The 12,065-nt window shown below is 34.8% G+C and overlaps 1 pseudogene; it reads left to right on the plus strand.

Annotated features, from left to right (window-relative positions):
• The first annotated feature begins 490 nt into the window (after window positions 1-490).
• LOC18099573 (calcium-transporting ATPase 2, plasma membrane-type-like) lies at window positions 491-8,184 on the plus strand (annotated as a pseudogene).
• The last annotated feature ends 3,881 nt before the right edge of the window (window positions 8,185-12,065 follow it).

Below are 12,065 nucleotides of genomic sequence, written 5' to 3' on the forward strand. Positions count from 1 at the left end.
GTCTCTTATTTTTAGGAACTGACATCAAATTTTCCATAAAACAATTATATGTTCAAATTGAATTAGTATAATTACGGCAATCACAAGATAAATTTAGATAAAAACACAGTAAAAATATTTTTTTCATAAGAAAAAAATATAGGAAGGATGTCATCATTTTTTCTCAATGTATTAATGACTCCTTACCTGAATTTCTAGAACTAGATCAACTATTATTCTTATTCATGGTGTTAAATGACCAAACTGGTCGAGCAACCTTCTTTTTTAAATGGAAACCTCTTTTTTGTTTTTTTAGAATCAGGTATCCTAAAAAAGTGCCTTTTTTGCCACAATAATTCAAAAGGCAATGCCATTAAAACTTCCTCGTCTTCCTTCTTTCATTTTTTTTACGCCACTCCTCCGAATAACACATTGTGCTCTTTGGGGGTTTGTAGAAATTCCGGTTTGTGTTTAAATTAAGGCTGGTTGTTTGCATTCGAGAGAAAGAAAGATGGATAGGTTAATGAGTCAGGATTTTTAGGTGAAAGCCAAGCATTCATCAGAGGAAGCACTGCAGAAAGGAAGGAAGTTATGCGGAGTGGTGAAAAATCCTAAAAGAAGGTTCATTTCATTGACAATCTTTGGTATTAATTGTTAGAGATAAACCTTCTTTCTATTAGCTTTGATTAGTAACAAATAAGATCATGTTTTTCTCAAAGATAAAGATGTATGTTTAACTTCTTATCTTATTGTATTCATATCTTAGATTGTTGTATATCACCTATAAATACAATGTATACTAAGTTGATATCCGTAGTAAGCTTTTCCATAATTCATTTCAGTTTCTAACTTGGTATCAAAGCTTCAAAGCTCACGCTCTTTCTTCTTTTTCTTTTTCTCCCGATCCATTATAGCCGCTTTCTCTGCATCACCTTCATTTTTCATTCATAATATCACCTCTTTTGTGTCTGTCAAACTAGAAGGACATAATTATCTAAACTGGACAACTTAGTTCATACCAACCTTGAAAAGCTATGACCTCTTGAGCATTGTTGATGGCTCTGAAGCTTGTCCTTCTCAATTCCTTGCTGACTCAACTGGCAAACCAACCTCTGATTTTAATCCAACATATCTAGTTTAGCAGAAGAAGGATCAATGTATTTTGGCATGGTTAAATGCCACCCTAGATGAGAAAATTCTTTTTACTGTGTATGGAATTACTACATCTATATAAGTTTGGAATGGTTTTGCTACCATATTTGCTCCTCAATCTCATTCAAGAATCATTCATCTTAAAAGACAACTCCAAACTCTGCAGCAAGGTAACAAATGTTGTTCTGATCATTTGCTAATAGCAAAACATTTATCTGACCAACTTTCTGTTGTAGCAAAATCAGTTGATAATGAAGATCTTATCTCATATATTGTTGGTGGATTAAATCCCATTTTCACCTCTTTCATCACCTCTCTCAACTTTGCTACCCAAGATCAACCAATCTCCTTTAATGCCTTTCAATCTGAACTACTTAACTACGAGCAACCCCTTGAAGCACAAAATAAACCCAGTTATCTGATATTACTCAGTTGGCCTTTTTCACCCCTAAACACAAACCAACTAATAAGAAACCAAGATTTCCTACCCAGAAAAGTCACCACCAGCCAAGATCCATCCTAATCCAATCTTCTCTACCCCTTACTCCAAACCACAATCCACTCGAGTTTCCAAATAATTTTATGGGTGGAATGATAGAGATGATAATCTGGAAAGTGCTTTGGTTTGAAAGAGTTCGTCTGAGATCTTGTTATAATATGTGATGAAGGAGTCAAAGTAAAGGTGAGGGTTGGCTGTTGGTTAGGATTATTAGAAACTGAGGATGACTCTAGGTTAGAGTCTGTAGATAGATGATCAAGTATGGGTGTAGTGTTGATCTGACGAGGTAAGGTAAGTTGTGAGGGTCTAAGATGATTGTCTGAATCAGGTAGATTAGTAGAAAAATTAGGTAAAGTAGCTTGAATAAGAGACAAGGTGTTTGAGACAGTACCTGACCGAGTGGACTTTGAAAACTGAGGAGAATTCTGCTGCAAGGGAGGAGTAATATCGGTTGTAGTAAGTGTATCTTGAGTAGGAAAGTTCAACTCATCAAAGACCACATGTCCGGATATGTAAACTCTGTTTGTTTGTGGATCAAAACATCAATAACCTTTATAATTAGAGCTATATCCAAGAAATACACATTTTTTTACTTCTGAAAGCAAGTTTATGTGCATTATAAGACCTAAGTAATGGAAAACATAAACACCTGAATGTTTTTAGTAATGAATAGTTTGGTTGTTTGTTTAATAAAGAGAAATATGGAGATTTATTTGATGGGACAGGTGCAGGGAGTCTGTTTATGAGGTAACTGGCCGTGAAGAATGCATCCACCCAATACCTGAAAGACAAATTTGATTAAGCCAAAAGGGTAAGACCAATGTTGGTGATATGTCTATGCTTTCTTTCAGAGACTCCATTTTGTTCTGAAGTGTAGAGACATGTGAGTTTAAGAAGAATTCTATTTTGTGAGAGGTATTCCTGGATAACAGTAGATAAATACTCACCACCATTGCCTGTTAATAGCTGCTTGATAGAACTGGAAAATTGGTTTTCAACTAAGCTTTTAAAACGAACAAAGCAGTCAAACACCTCTGATTTTTGTTTAAATGGGAACAACCATGTAAATCTGGAAAAATCATCAATAAATATCACATAAAATTTACAACCACTAACTAACATGACATGAGAAGTCCATACACCCGAATGAATCAATTCAAGGGGATGACTAGACCTATTATTGGACTCAAGGAAATGAATTTTATGACTCTTAACTACCTGCAAGGACTCACATAAGGTTTGAGTTTTTTTTTAATCCAGAAACAGGTATGAACAAGTTTTTCACTAAACTAGAAACCATGGTGTCTGACAGATGACCCAACCGTGAATGCTAGACTTGAAAAGGAGTAGTAACACCTAAAAGTGTAGTAAAAGGAGAAAGCATAGCAGTTTTGGGAGTTGACTTGTTGAATTTGAGTTGCTGCAGGAACATTGGATATAAACCAGCTTTACTCGGCCCTTGAAGGAGAATTTCCTTGGTCTGCAGATCCTTCACAAAGAAATGAGTTGTTGTGAGTATAAAATAACAGTTGTTATCAAAGCAAAAACATTGAATAGATAATAGATTTAATGAGGAAGATAGATAATGAAGAATATTGGTTAAAAGAAATTTTGATGTAGGTGTAGCAAATATAGAAGAACCAGTATTGGTGATATGTAAACCTCCTCTATTGCCAACAATTACTTTGTCATTTCTATGAAATGGTTGCCGATGCAAGGTTAAATTCTGGAATTTAGAAGTGATGTGATTATTTGCACCACTGTCAAGATACTATGGCTATTCAGGTCCCTGTTCCTCTTGAGTATGAGTTGCCATTGCTGCTCACTGAGCAAGAGAATGCCTGCCTTGATAAGAAAAATCCATGCAGTGGTAATAATCAAGGGCCTAATGATTTGTCTTCCCACAAATCTGGCAAGAAGAAACCAAGATTTCCTACCCAGAAAAGTCACCACTAGTCAAGATCCAATCCTAATCCAATCTTCTCTACCCCTGACTCCAAACCACTAGAGTTTCCAAACAATTTTCTTCTTACCATCACGGATTGTTTTTTAGCAGTCCAAAAGATCAGACATGAGCCTAGATAAATGCAGTATCCTGAGGTAGATCTTCGATCATCCGGATTACCACCCCAATAATCCTCTCTAAGCTCTTTTCACTCACACGTTACCATCTGAACTAACAACCTTTAAACAAGCTGCAAGGAATCAAGATTGGTTGAATGCAATGACTGCTGAATATAATGCATTGCTGACTAACAAAACTTGGTCACTTTGTCCATGACCAAGACATAAACAGGTTGTGAGGAACAAATAGGTTTTCAAAATAAAACAACATGCTGATGGCATTATTGACAAGTATAAGGCAAGATTGGTGGCGAAAGGATTTGATCAAGTTGATGGTCTTGATTTTATTGAGACTTTTAGTCTAGTTATTAAACCTGTTACTATTCAGTTAGCCCTTGCTTTGTCAGTACATTCTAATTGGTAAATCATACAACTTGATATTTCTAATGCCTTTCTCCATGGGTATCTTAAAGAGGAGATTTATATGGAGCAACCTTAAGGTTTTGAAGACTCAAATTTACCTGATCATGTATGCCTTATGCATAAATCAATATATGGCCTTAGAACTTGGTTCTTAAGGTTGTCTCAGGCTCTCTTGGAACTTGGATTCACTGCCTCAACTGTGGACACTTCTTTATTTACTTACCATCATAACAATGTGTGTGTTTTTGTGCTCATTTATGTCGATGTCATTATTGTCACCAGTAATGCTGTTACGACCATTGATAGTCTTATCTATAATCTCAGCTTTAAATTTGCTATCAATGATCTTGGGTCACTATCTTATTTCTTAGGCATTCACGTAACCAAGACAAAAAATGACTTGCATCTTCACCAAGGTAAATATGTTGTTGACCTTCTACATCGCATGAAAATGACTAGTGCTAAACTTGCACCAACACCATGCATAGCAGGTGCCAAACTCTCAAAATTCTCAAGAGATCCTCTTAGTGACCCTATTGAATACATAAGCATGGTGGAAGCTCTTAAGTATTTGACATTAACCAGACCTGATATATCCTACAATGTCAATTTCTCTATTATCCTACAAATATTCATTTCACTGTTGCCAAAAGGGTGTTAAAATATCTTAAAGGCACTCTACAATTTGGTTTTCAATTTAATAAGGGTTCACTTCAACTCAATGGTTTTTATGACTCTAATTAAACTGATAATCTGGATGATCGGAGATCTGGTTAGAATACTGCATTTATCTAGGTTCATATGATCTCTTGGATTGCTAAGAAACAATATGTGGTGGCAAGATCAAGCACTGAAGTTGAATATCAATCAATGGCATATACAGTAGCTGAACTTTACTGGTTGAGAATGCTCTTCAAAGAACTTCATATATCTTTACCAGTTGCACCTTGTATTTGGGTTAACAATATCAGTTCTTTAACACTATCTTCAAACCCTGTTGTTTTTCATGCAAGAACAAATCGAGATGGACTACCATTATAGAAGATCTTTAACAAAGATATACAAGTTAAATACATCTCCATCTAACCTTCAGACATCTTCACTAAAGGTCTCTCCTCCTCATGTTTTCTTTCTTTTATAGACAAATAACTAATGTTTCACAATCTTCCCATCAGTTTGAAGGAGGCTGATAGAGATAAACCTTCTTGATTAGTAACAAATGAGATCGTGTTTATCTTAAAAATAAATATATATGTTTAGCTTCTTATCTCATTGTATTCCTATCTTAAATTGCTGTATATCATCTATATTAAGCTGATATCTGCAATCAGTTTTTCCGCAATTCATTTCAGTTTCTAACTTTAATTTGTGTGATCAGACCAACCATAATCGATTTCCATTGGTATCATAAATTCCTTACTGCATGTAATACGTTGGCATTTAATACAAATTAATTTGCTTGGCTAATCTGACGTTGCATCCTTCACCAGTTCATAATTTACGTTATTTGACCTCTTAGTTTCTTTCTTCTTACGGTGATGCACTGCTATTTCTGCCTTGCCCAATACAATAATGTATAAAGCCTGCCAGAATACATTTTGTTTTTATGAGAGAACACATATAATACCTGGTGATTGCGGCGGAAGCTTACTTTTCTTTGTGTGTGTGTGTGTGTTTTAATATTGCAGGAGAAATTAAGGATTGCTGTTCTGGTTTCCAAAGCTGCATTTCAATCTATCCAAGGTGAGGTTGTTTCGAATTTAGTTAATTAAGCTTAGATAGTTCTACAGCCTCTTCGTAACTGATAAATGATAATTATAGAAATGGAATGTTTTCAGGTTTCTCCCCAAGCGACTATACCACACCTGCACAAGTCAAGGCTGCAGGTTTTGACAATATGCGCTGATGAGTTAGGATCAATTGTCGAAGGCCACGATGAGAAGAAGCTTAAATTTTACGGTGGGGTAAATGGTGTTGCAGAAAAGCTCTGCACTTCAATGACTGATGGGCTAACCACCACGAATAGTGTGATCTACTGAATCACAGACAAGAGACTTATGGGATCAATAAGTTTGCTGCGAGCCAAGTTAGGAGTTTCTGGATTTTTGTTTGGGAAGCACTTCAGGATATGACTCTAATGATACTTGGGGTGTGTGCTTTTGTGTCTTTAATTGTTGGCATAGCAACAGAAGGCTGGCCGAATGGAGCTCATGATGGCCTCGGAATTGTTGCAAGTATCTTGTCAGTCGTGTTTGTGACAGCTGTAAGTGATTATCGTCAATCGTTACAATTCAGGGATTTGGACAAAGAGAAAAGGAAGATCACCATTCAGGTCACGAGTAATGGATTTAGGCAGAAATTGTCCATATATGATTTGCTTCCTGGTGATATAGTGCATCTTGCTATTGGAGATCAAGTACCTGCAGATGGGCTTTTTGTTTCAGGCTTTTCTGTATTAATTGATGAGTCGAGTTTAACTGGTGAAAGTGAGCCAGTAATGGTAAATTCTGAAAATCCTTGTATGCTTTCTGGAACTGAGGTTCAAGATGGATCATGCAAGATGATGGTTGCCACTGTTGGGATGAGAACCCAATGTGATAAATTGATGGCAACTCTAAGTGAAGGAGGAGATGATGAAACTCCACTGCAGGTAAAATTGAATGGAGTGGCAATCATTATTGGGAAGATAGGCCTTTTCTTTGCTGTAGTGAGTTTTGCAGTTCTGATCCAAGGATTATTTAGCCGTAAATGGCAAGCAGGGACTTACTTTAGCTGGTCTGGAGATGATGCATTGGAGATGCTGGAATACTTTGCAATTGCAGTTACAATTGTTGTTGTTCAGTTCCGAGGGGCTACCACTGGCTGTGACGTTAAGCCTTGCCTTTTCCATGAAGAAGATGATGAATGATAAAGCACTTGTCCGTCATCTGGCAGCATGTGAGACTATGGGGTCAGCCACAAATATCTGCAGTGACAACAGGGACACTAATAACTACGAATCATATGACTGTTGTGTAATCATGCATTTGCATGAATGTCAAGGAAGTTGACCTACCTACTAAGGCTTCTAGCTTGTTCTCTGAAATCCCTGCTTCTTCTGGAAAACTTCTCTTGCAGACATTATTTAACAACACTGGGGGTGAAGTCATTGTTAACAAATATGGAAAATGCGAAATTTTAGGACCACCCACTGAGACTTCTTTGTTGGAGTTTGGCCTATCTCTTGGTGGAGATTTCCAGGCAGAGCGACAAGCAGTGAAACTTGTTAGAGTTGAGCCTTTCAATTCCACGAAGAATCAAACGGGTGTAGTGGTGGAGCTTCCTGAAGGTGGTTTGCGAGCCCACACCAAAGATGCTTCAGAAATAGTTTTGGCTGCTTGTAACAAGGTGATCAATTCAAATGGTGACGTTATTCCCCTGGATGAAGAATCCATAAACAACCTTAAGGCTACAATTGATCAGTTTGCTAGTGAGGCTCTTAGAACTCTCTGTCTTGCGTATATGGTGCTGGAAAGTGGGTTCTCCCTGATAATCCTTTACCACATTCCGGGCACACTTGTATAGGGATAGCGGGTATCAAAGATCCTGTTCGTCCAGGCGTCAAGGAGTCTGTTGCAGTTTGCCGTTCAGTGGGTATTCCTGTAAGAATGTTTACAGGAGACAATATAAATACTGCCAAGGCTATTGCAAGGGAATGTGGGATTCTTACCGATGATGGTATAGCCGTTGAGGGTCCAGACTTCCGAGAAAAGAGCCAGGAAGAGTTGCTCCAACTAATTCCCAAAATTCAGGTGTTTCTTACTTCCATGTTTAACAAAGATCTAACTGCAATTAAATTTCTCAGTTGTGAAAAGAGTTAGTCTCGCCAAGACTAACAAATTTGAATTCATTTGTAGGTGATGGCTCGATCTTCTCCACTTGACAAGCATACACTAGTGAAACATTTGTGTACTTTCGGTGAAGTTGTTGCAGTAACTGGTGATGGAACGAATGATGCCCCATCACTCCATGAAGCAGATATTGGTCTAGCAATGGGCATTGCTGGGACTGAGGTTAGTTTATTCTAATTCTTTCAAGGAATCCAGTCAAATTTTCTTAACGTTAAAAAAAAAAAAAAAAAAGCCTAAGCGACAACAATTCAAGAAAATCTAAGTTAATTTTACTAACATGCAACCTGATATATCAAATCAAAATAACGTGCAAAAGAAACAAAATTTTTTTGCAAAACTCAAGTTCTAATAATTGAATGCCAAATGATAAAACAAAAAAAAAAAAAATCAAAAAATATAACATCGAAAAAGAAAACTCGAGTCAATCTAGGCTACTTAACTAGCATATACCTCGTGATATGAAATTGCAATAAAAAAAATAAAATTTTAAAAGAAGGGCCTATTAAGAAAAAAGATCCAAGTTCAATTAAAAAAACCCGAGTTAATTTGGATTAACTTTACGTACCTGCTCTTCGGATAACCTAATAGAAAGAAAGGCTAAAAATGATGAAGTCCAAGGGCCAATAATTTAAAGTCAAATGATAAAAATTAAAAAAATATCAATGTCATAAAAACATGTTTAGGGAAAAAAACATGAGTCAACCCGAGTTAACTTGACTAACCCACCACCCATGTTATGAGAACAAGATAAAAAAAAAATTAAACTTCCAAAAGAAGACCTAGCAAAAAAAAAAAAATTTAAATAAAAAATATTGAAAAATAAAACTCGAGCTAATTCGGGATTACTTGACTAACCCATACTCAGGATAACCCAACAGAAAGAAAACAAAAACAAAATCACAAAATTCAAGAGCCAATAATTTAATGCCAAAGGATGGTTTTTTTTTAAAAAATCAACCTCATAAAAAATCTAGCAAAAAAATTCCGAGTCAACTTAGATTAACTCGACTAACCTGTTACCTAGTATATGAAATCGGGATAACTCAATAAAAAGATGACAAACAATGAAGCCAAGGGTCTCATAACCAAATATCAAATGATGAATTGGAAAAAAAAAATCAAATTTTAATAAACAATCCCAGAAAAAGCCGAACCTAATAGGGCCTAGGTCATGAAACAGGGATTACCCCGTAGAAAGACAATCATGAAAAAATAACAAAAAAAAATTTCTAAACATAAAATAATTTAAAAGTCAAACAATATGGACCGAATACGGAATAAAAACAAAATGAAAGAAAATAATTAGGGGGTAAAATGGAAAACAAAATAAATTAAGAAAAGGATAAAAAATATAATTGAAAGAATAAGGATCAACTTGGATAAAAAAAAAATGAAATAAAATGATGAGGGAAAAAATAAAATAAAAAAAATAAATAAAAAGAATTAGGACTAAAATTGAATTAAAAAAAATAAATCAAAAGAATGAGGATTAAAATTGAATTAAAAAAAATAAATTCTATAAAATGATAAGGGATAAAATTGAAAAAAAAACATTAATTAAGAAAAGTATATAAAACACATAAATTAGGAGGACCAAATTAGATATAAAAATAAATGGAATAAAATACCCACAAATAAAATTGAAAAAAACTAACTTCAAAAAGCATAAAAAAAAATAAATTGTAATAAAAAAAATGAGGGTCAAAATCGATAAAATTATGAACTGGAGGATATAATTGTTTTTGGAAAGGGTTGGCGCGAATGTCAAAGGCATGACAAACGAAAGAATAAAAACATCACCACAGCCCAACCAGACCTCTGCCGTGAGCACATATCACATTGCTGGAAAGAGGATGACTATCCACTCCTAACACCACTAGGGGTGGACGCTTGTAGTTTTTTTTTAATAATATTTAATTACTTAAAATTACCAAACAACACCTAACTAAATCCAAAAATACAAAAAAAAAAAAAAACAGAATGAAAAGACCAAAACACCATTGAAACGAGCCTTATTTTTTTTAACTCAAGGATAATTCCATAATTTAACTATTTTAAAAAATGAAAAAGACAAAGAAGCTCCTCTATAAATGTTTACTTTTCTCTCTCTCTTAAAGGTATGATCGTAACTTTACTATGCAATTTTTTTTTAAAAGACAAAAGAGCCTATGACTGAAAGCTTAACATTTTTTTTTTGCTTTTAAAAGCAAAATAGTCTAACTACTTAACTGCATTGATTAAATCACTCTTGGTTCAGAATATTTGTTCAACTCAATACTTAAATCTGAATTTTTATGACTTAAAATCCAATCAAAGCTCATCATATAACCAAACCCACTAGCATCTTCAAATTCAGGAACAGGGGGTCTCATTGTTTGGTTTATTGGCTCACTATTCTCATCTTTCTCAACTACATCATTGATATCACAATCTTCTTTCTCATCATCTGGTTCAAATTCATCATAACAATATAGTGTTGTTACCACCCCAAACCGAGGTTCCATATGCATCATTTCTTGAATTGAAGTTAGGTTCATTACATCACCAACTGTCCTACAAACATGCTGTATATAATGATTTTATGGCCCTTTGACTGTAACTTGGGACTCGAGTCAACTCCTAACTCAAAGAGTTTCCTACTTAAGTAGAGCTCTAATATTTGCAATGATCAACTCAACCAATGAATTAAAACTCATATCACTAATAATGAAAACATCGACATAACAATTCGGATAGCCTCCACCCAACATCCTCCAAGTAATATCAACATCAAATAAAACCCAATTCCAACCATTTCCCCGACACACTAAATTTTTTAATTCATTGAATGAAATGTCTAATCTCAAGCTATACAACTCGGTACTTCCTTCATGATATTTAAATTTATCAAATGAAATGTCTAATCTCAAGCTATATAAACTCAGTACTTCCTTTATGATAAAAGATAGTGTTATCACTATCGATGGTTTTACCATCATAATAACATAAAATTCCTGTTATAAAAGGCTTGTTTTGTGAAAATCACAACAAAACACAATGCTAATTTGTCAATATAAAAAATTATATAAGTTACATTAAAAAAAATCAAAAATTAACAAAAATCATAAAGTAAACCCTAAAACCCCAACACTAACATAATCAACACAACATAATTCATCGATTTTTCTTACTAAAGAAAAAAATATACACCCTTAACTTATTTTATATATAATTAATCTTCAATTAGACAAAATAAACAAAAACCCTAAAATCATTATCCAAAAAAATTCACAAATTAACCAAGTAAAATAATAAATTAATAGAGAAAAATGTGAATAAACCTCAAATTAATCATTTATATAGGTTGTGCATGTGCTACTTGCATAAAACTAACTAATATTTATAACTAACTAATATTTATGTGCCAGAGTAAAAATTAATTTTTGAAATTCGCTAGTTTAGAAAACAAGTTTTTTCAAAATGAAAAAGTGAAAGGAATGCTCATTTTACTAGAATGCCCCCACCTTAACTGGAAAGTGACCTCATCTTTTACTGGCGCACATCGCTCTATAGATGTGGGCATTATCATGGAAGGCAACGGACCATATCGAAGAGAACCCTCTCATCATTTCAATGAATAATGCCCCACTCTGGTTCCTCAGTCTAATGAAAGTTTATAGGATTGTTAATTTTAGAACCTGTAAAATTAGTTGAGATATACGCAAGATGACTCGGACACCCACATTAAACTAAAAAAAATATAATGCCCCACTCTCCACCGTCTATACTCTTGGCCTGCGGAAACCTCATTAATCTGGACCGTCCAATCAGCAAGCCCTAGCCTGAGATATGTTCCGTTACTGTGAAGTGGGATGGATATAAAACTCAATTCATGGCAAAATCCCACGATGAAAATTATAGATAAAAAGAGAGAGAAGGTGCCACTGCGGCAACACGTGGCGCGTGGCGACCCTCAGGAGGAGGACCTTGACACCTTTTCAATTTCTTCAAGTGAACCGTCCATCTCCATTCCCTTCTTCGCCCACTAATTTTCTTCGACTACTTTTTCTCGCTTTCTA

This window comes from Populus trichocarpa, chromosome 5 (assembly GCF_000002775.5).
Source record: "Populus trichocarpa isolate Nisqually-1 chromosome 5, P.trichocarpa_v4.1, whole genome shotgun sequence".
Taxonomy (NCBI): Eukaryota; Viridiplantae; Streptophyta; class Magnoliopsida; order Malpighiales; family Salicaceae; genus Populus; species Populus trichocarpa.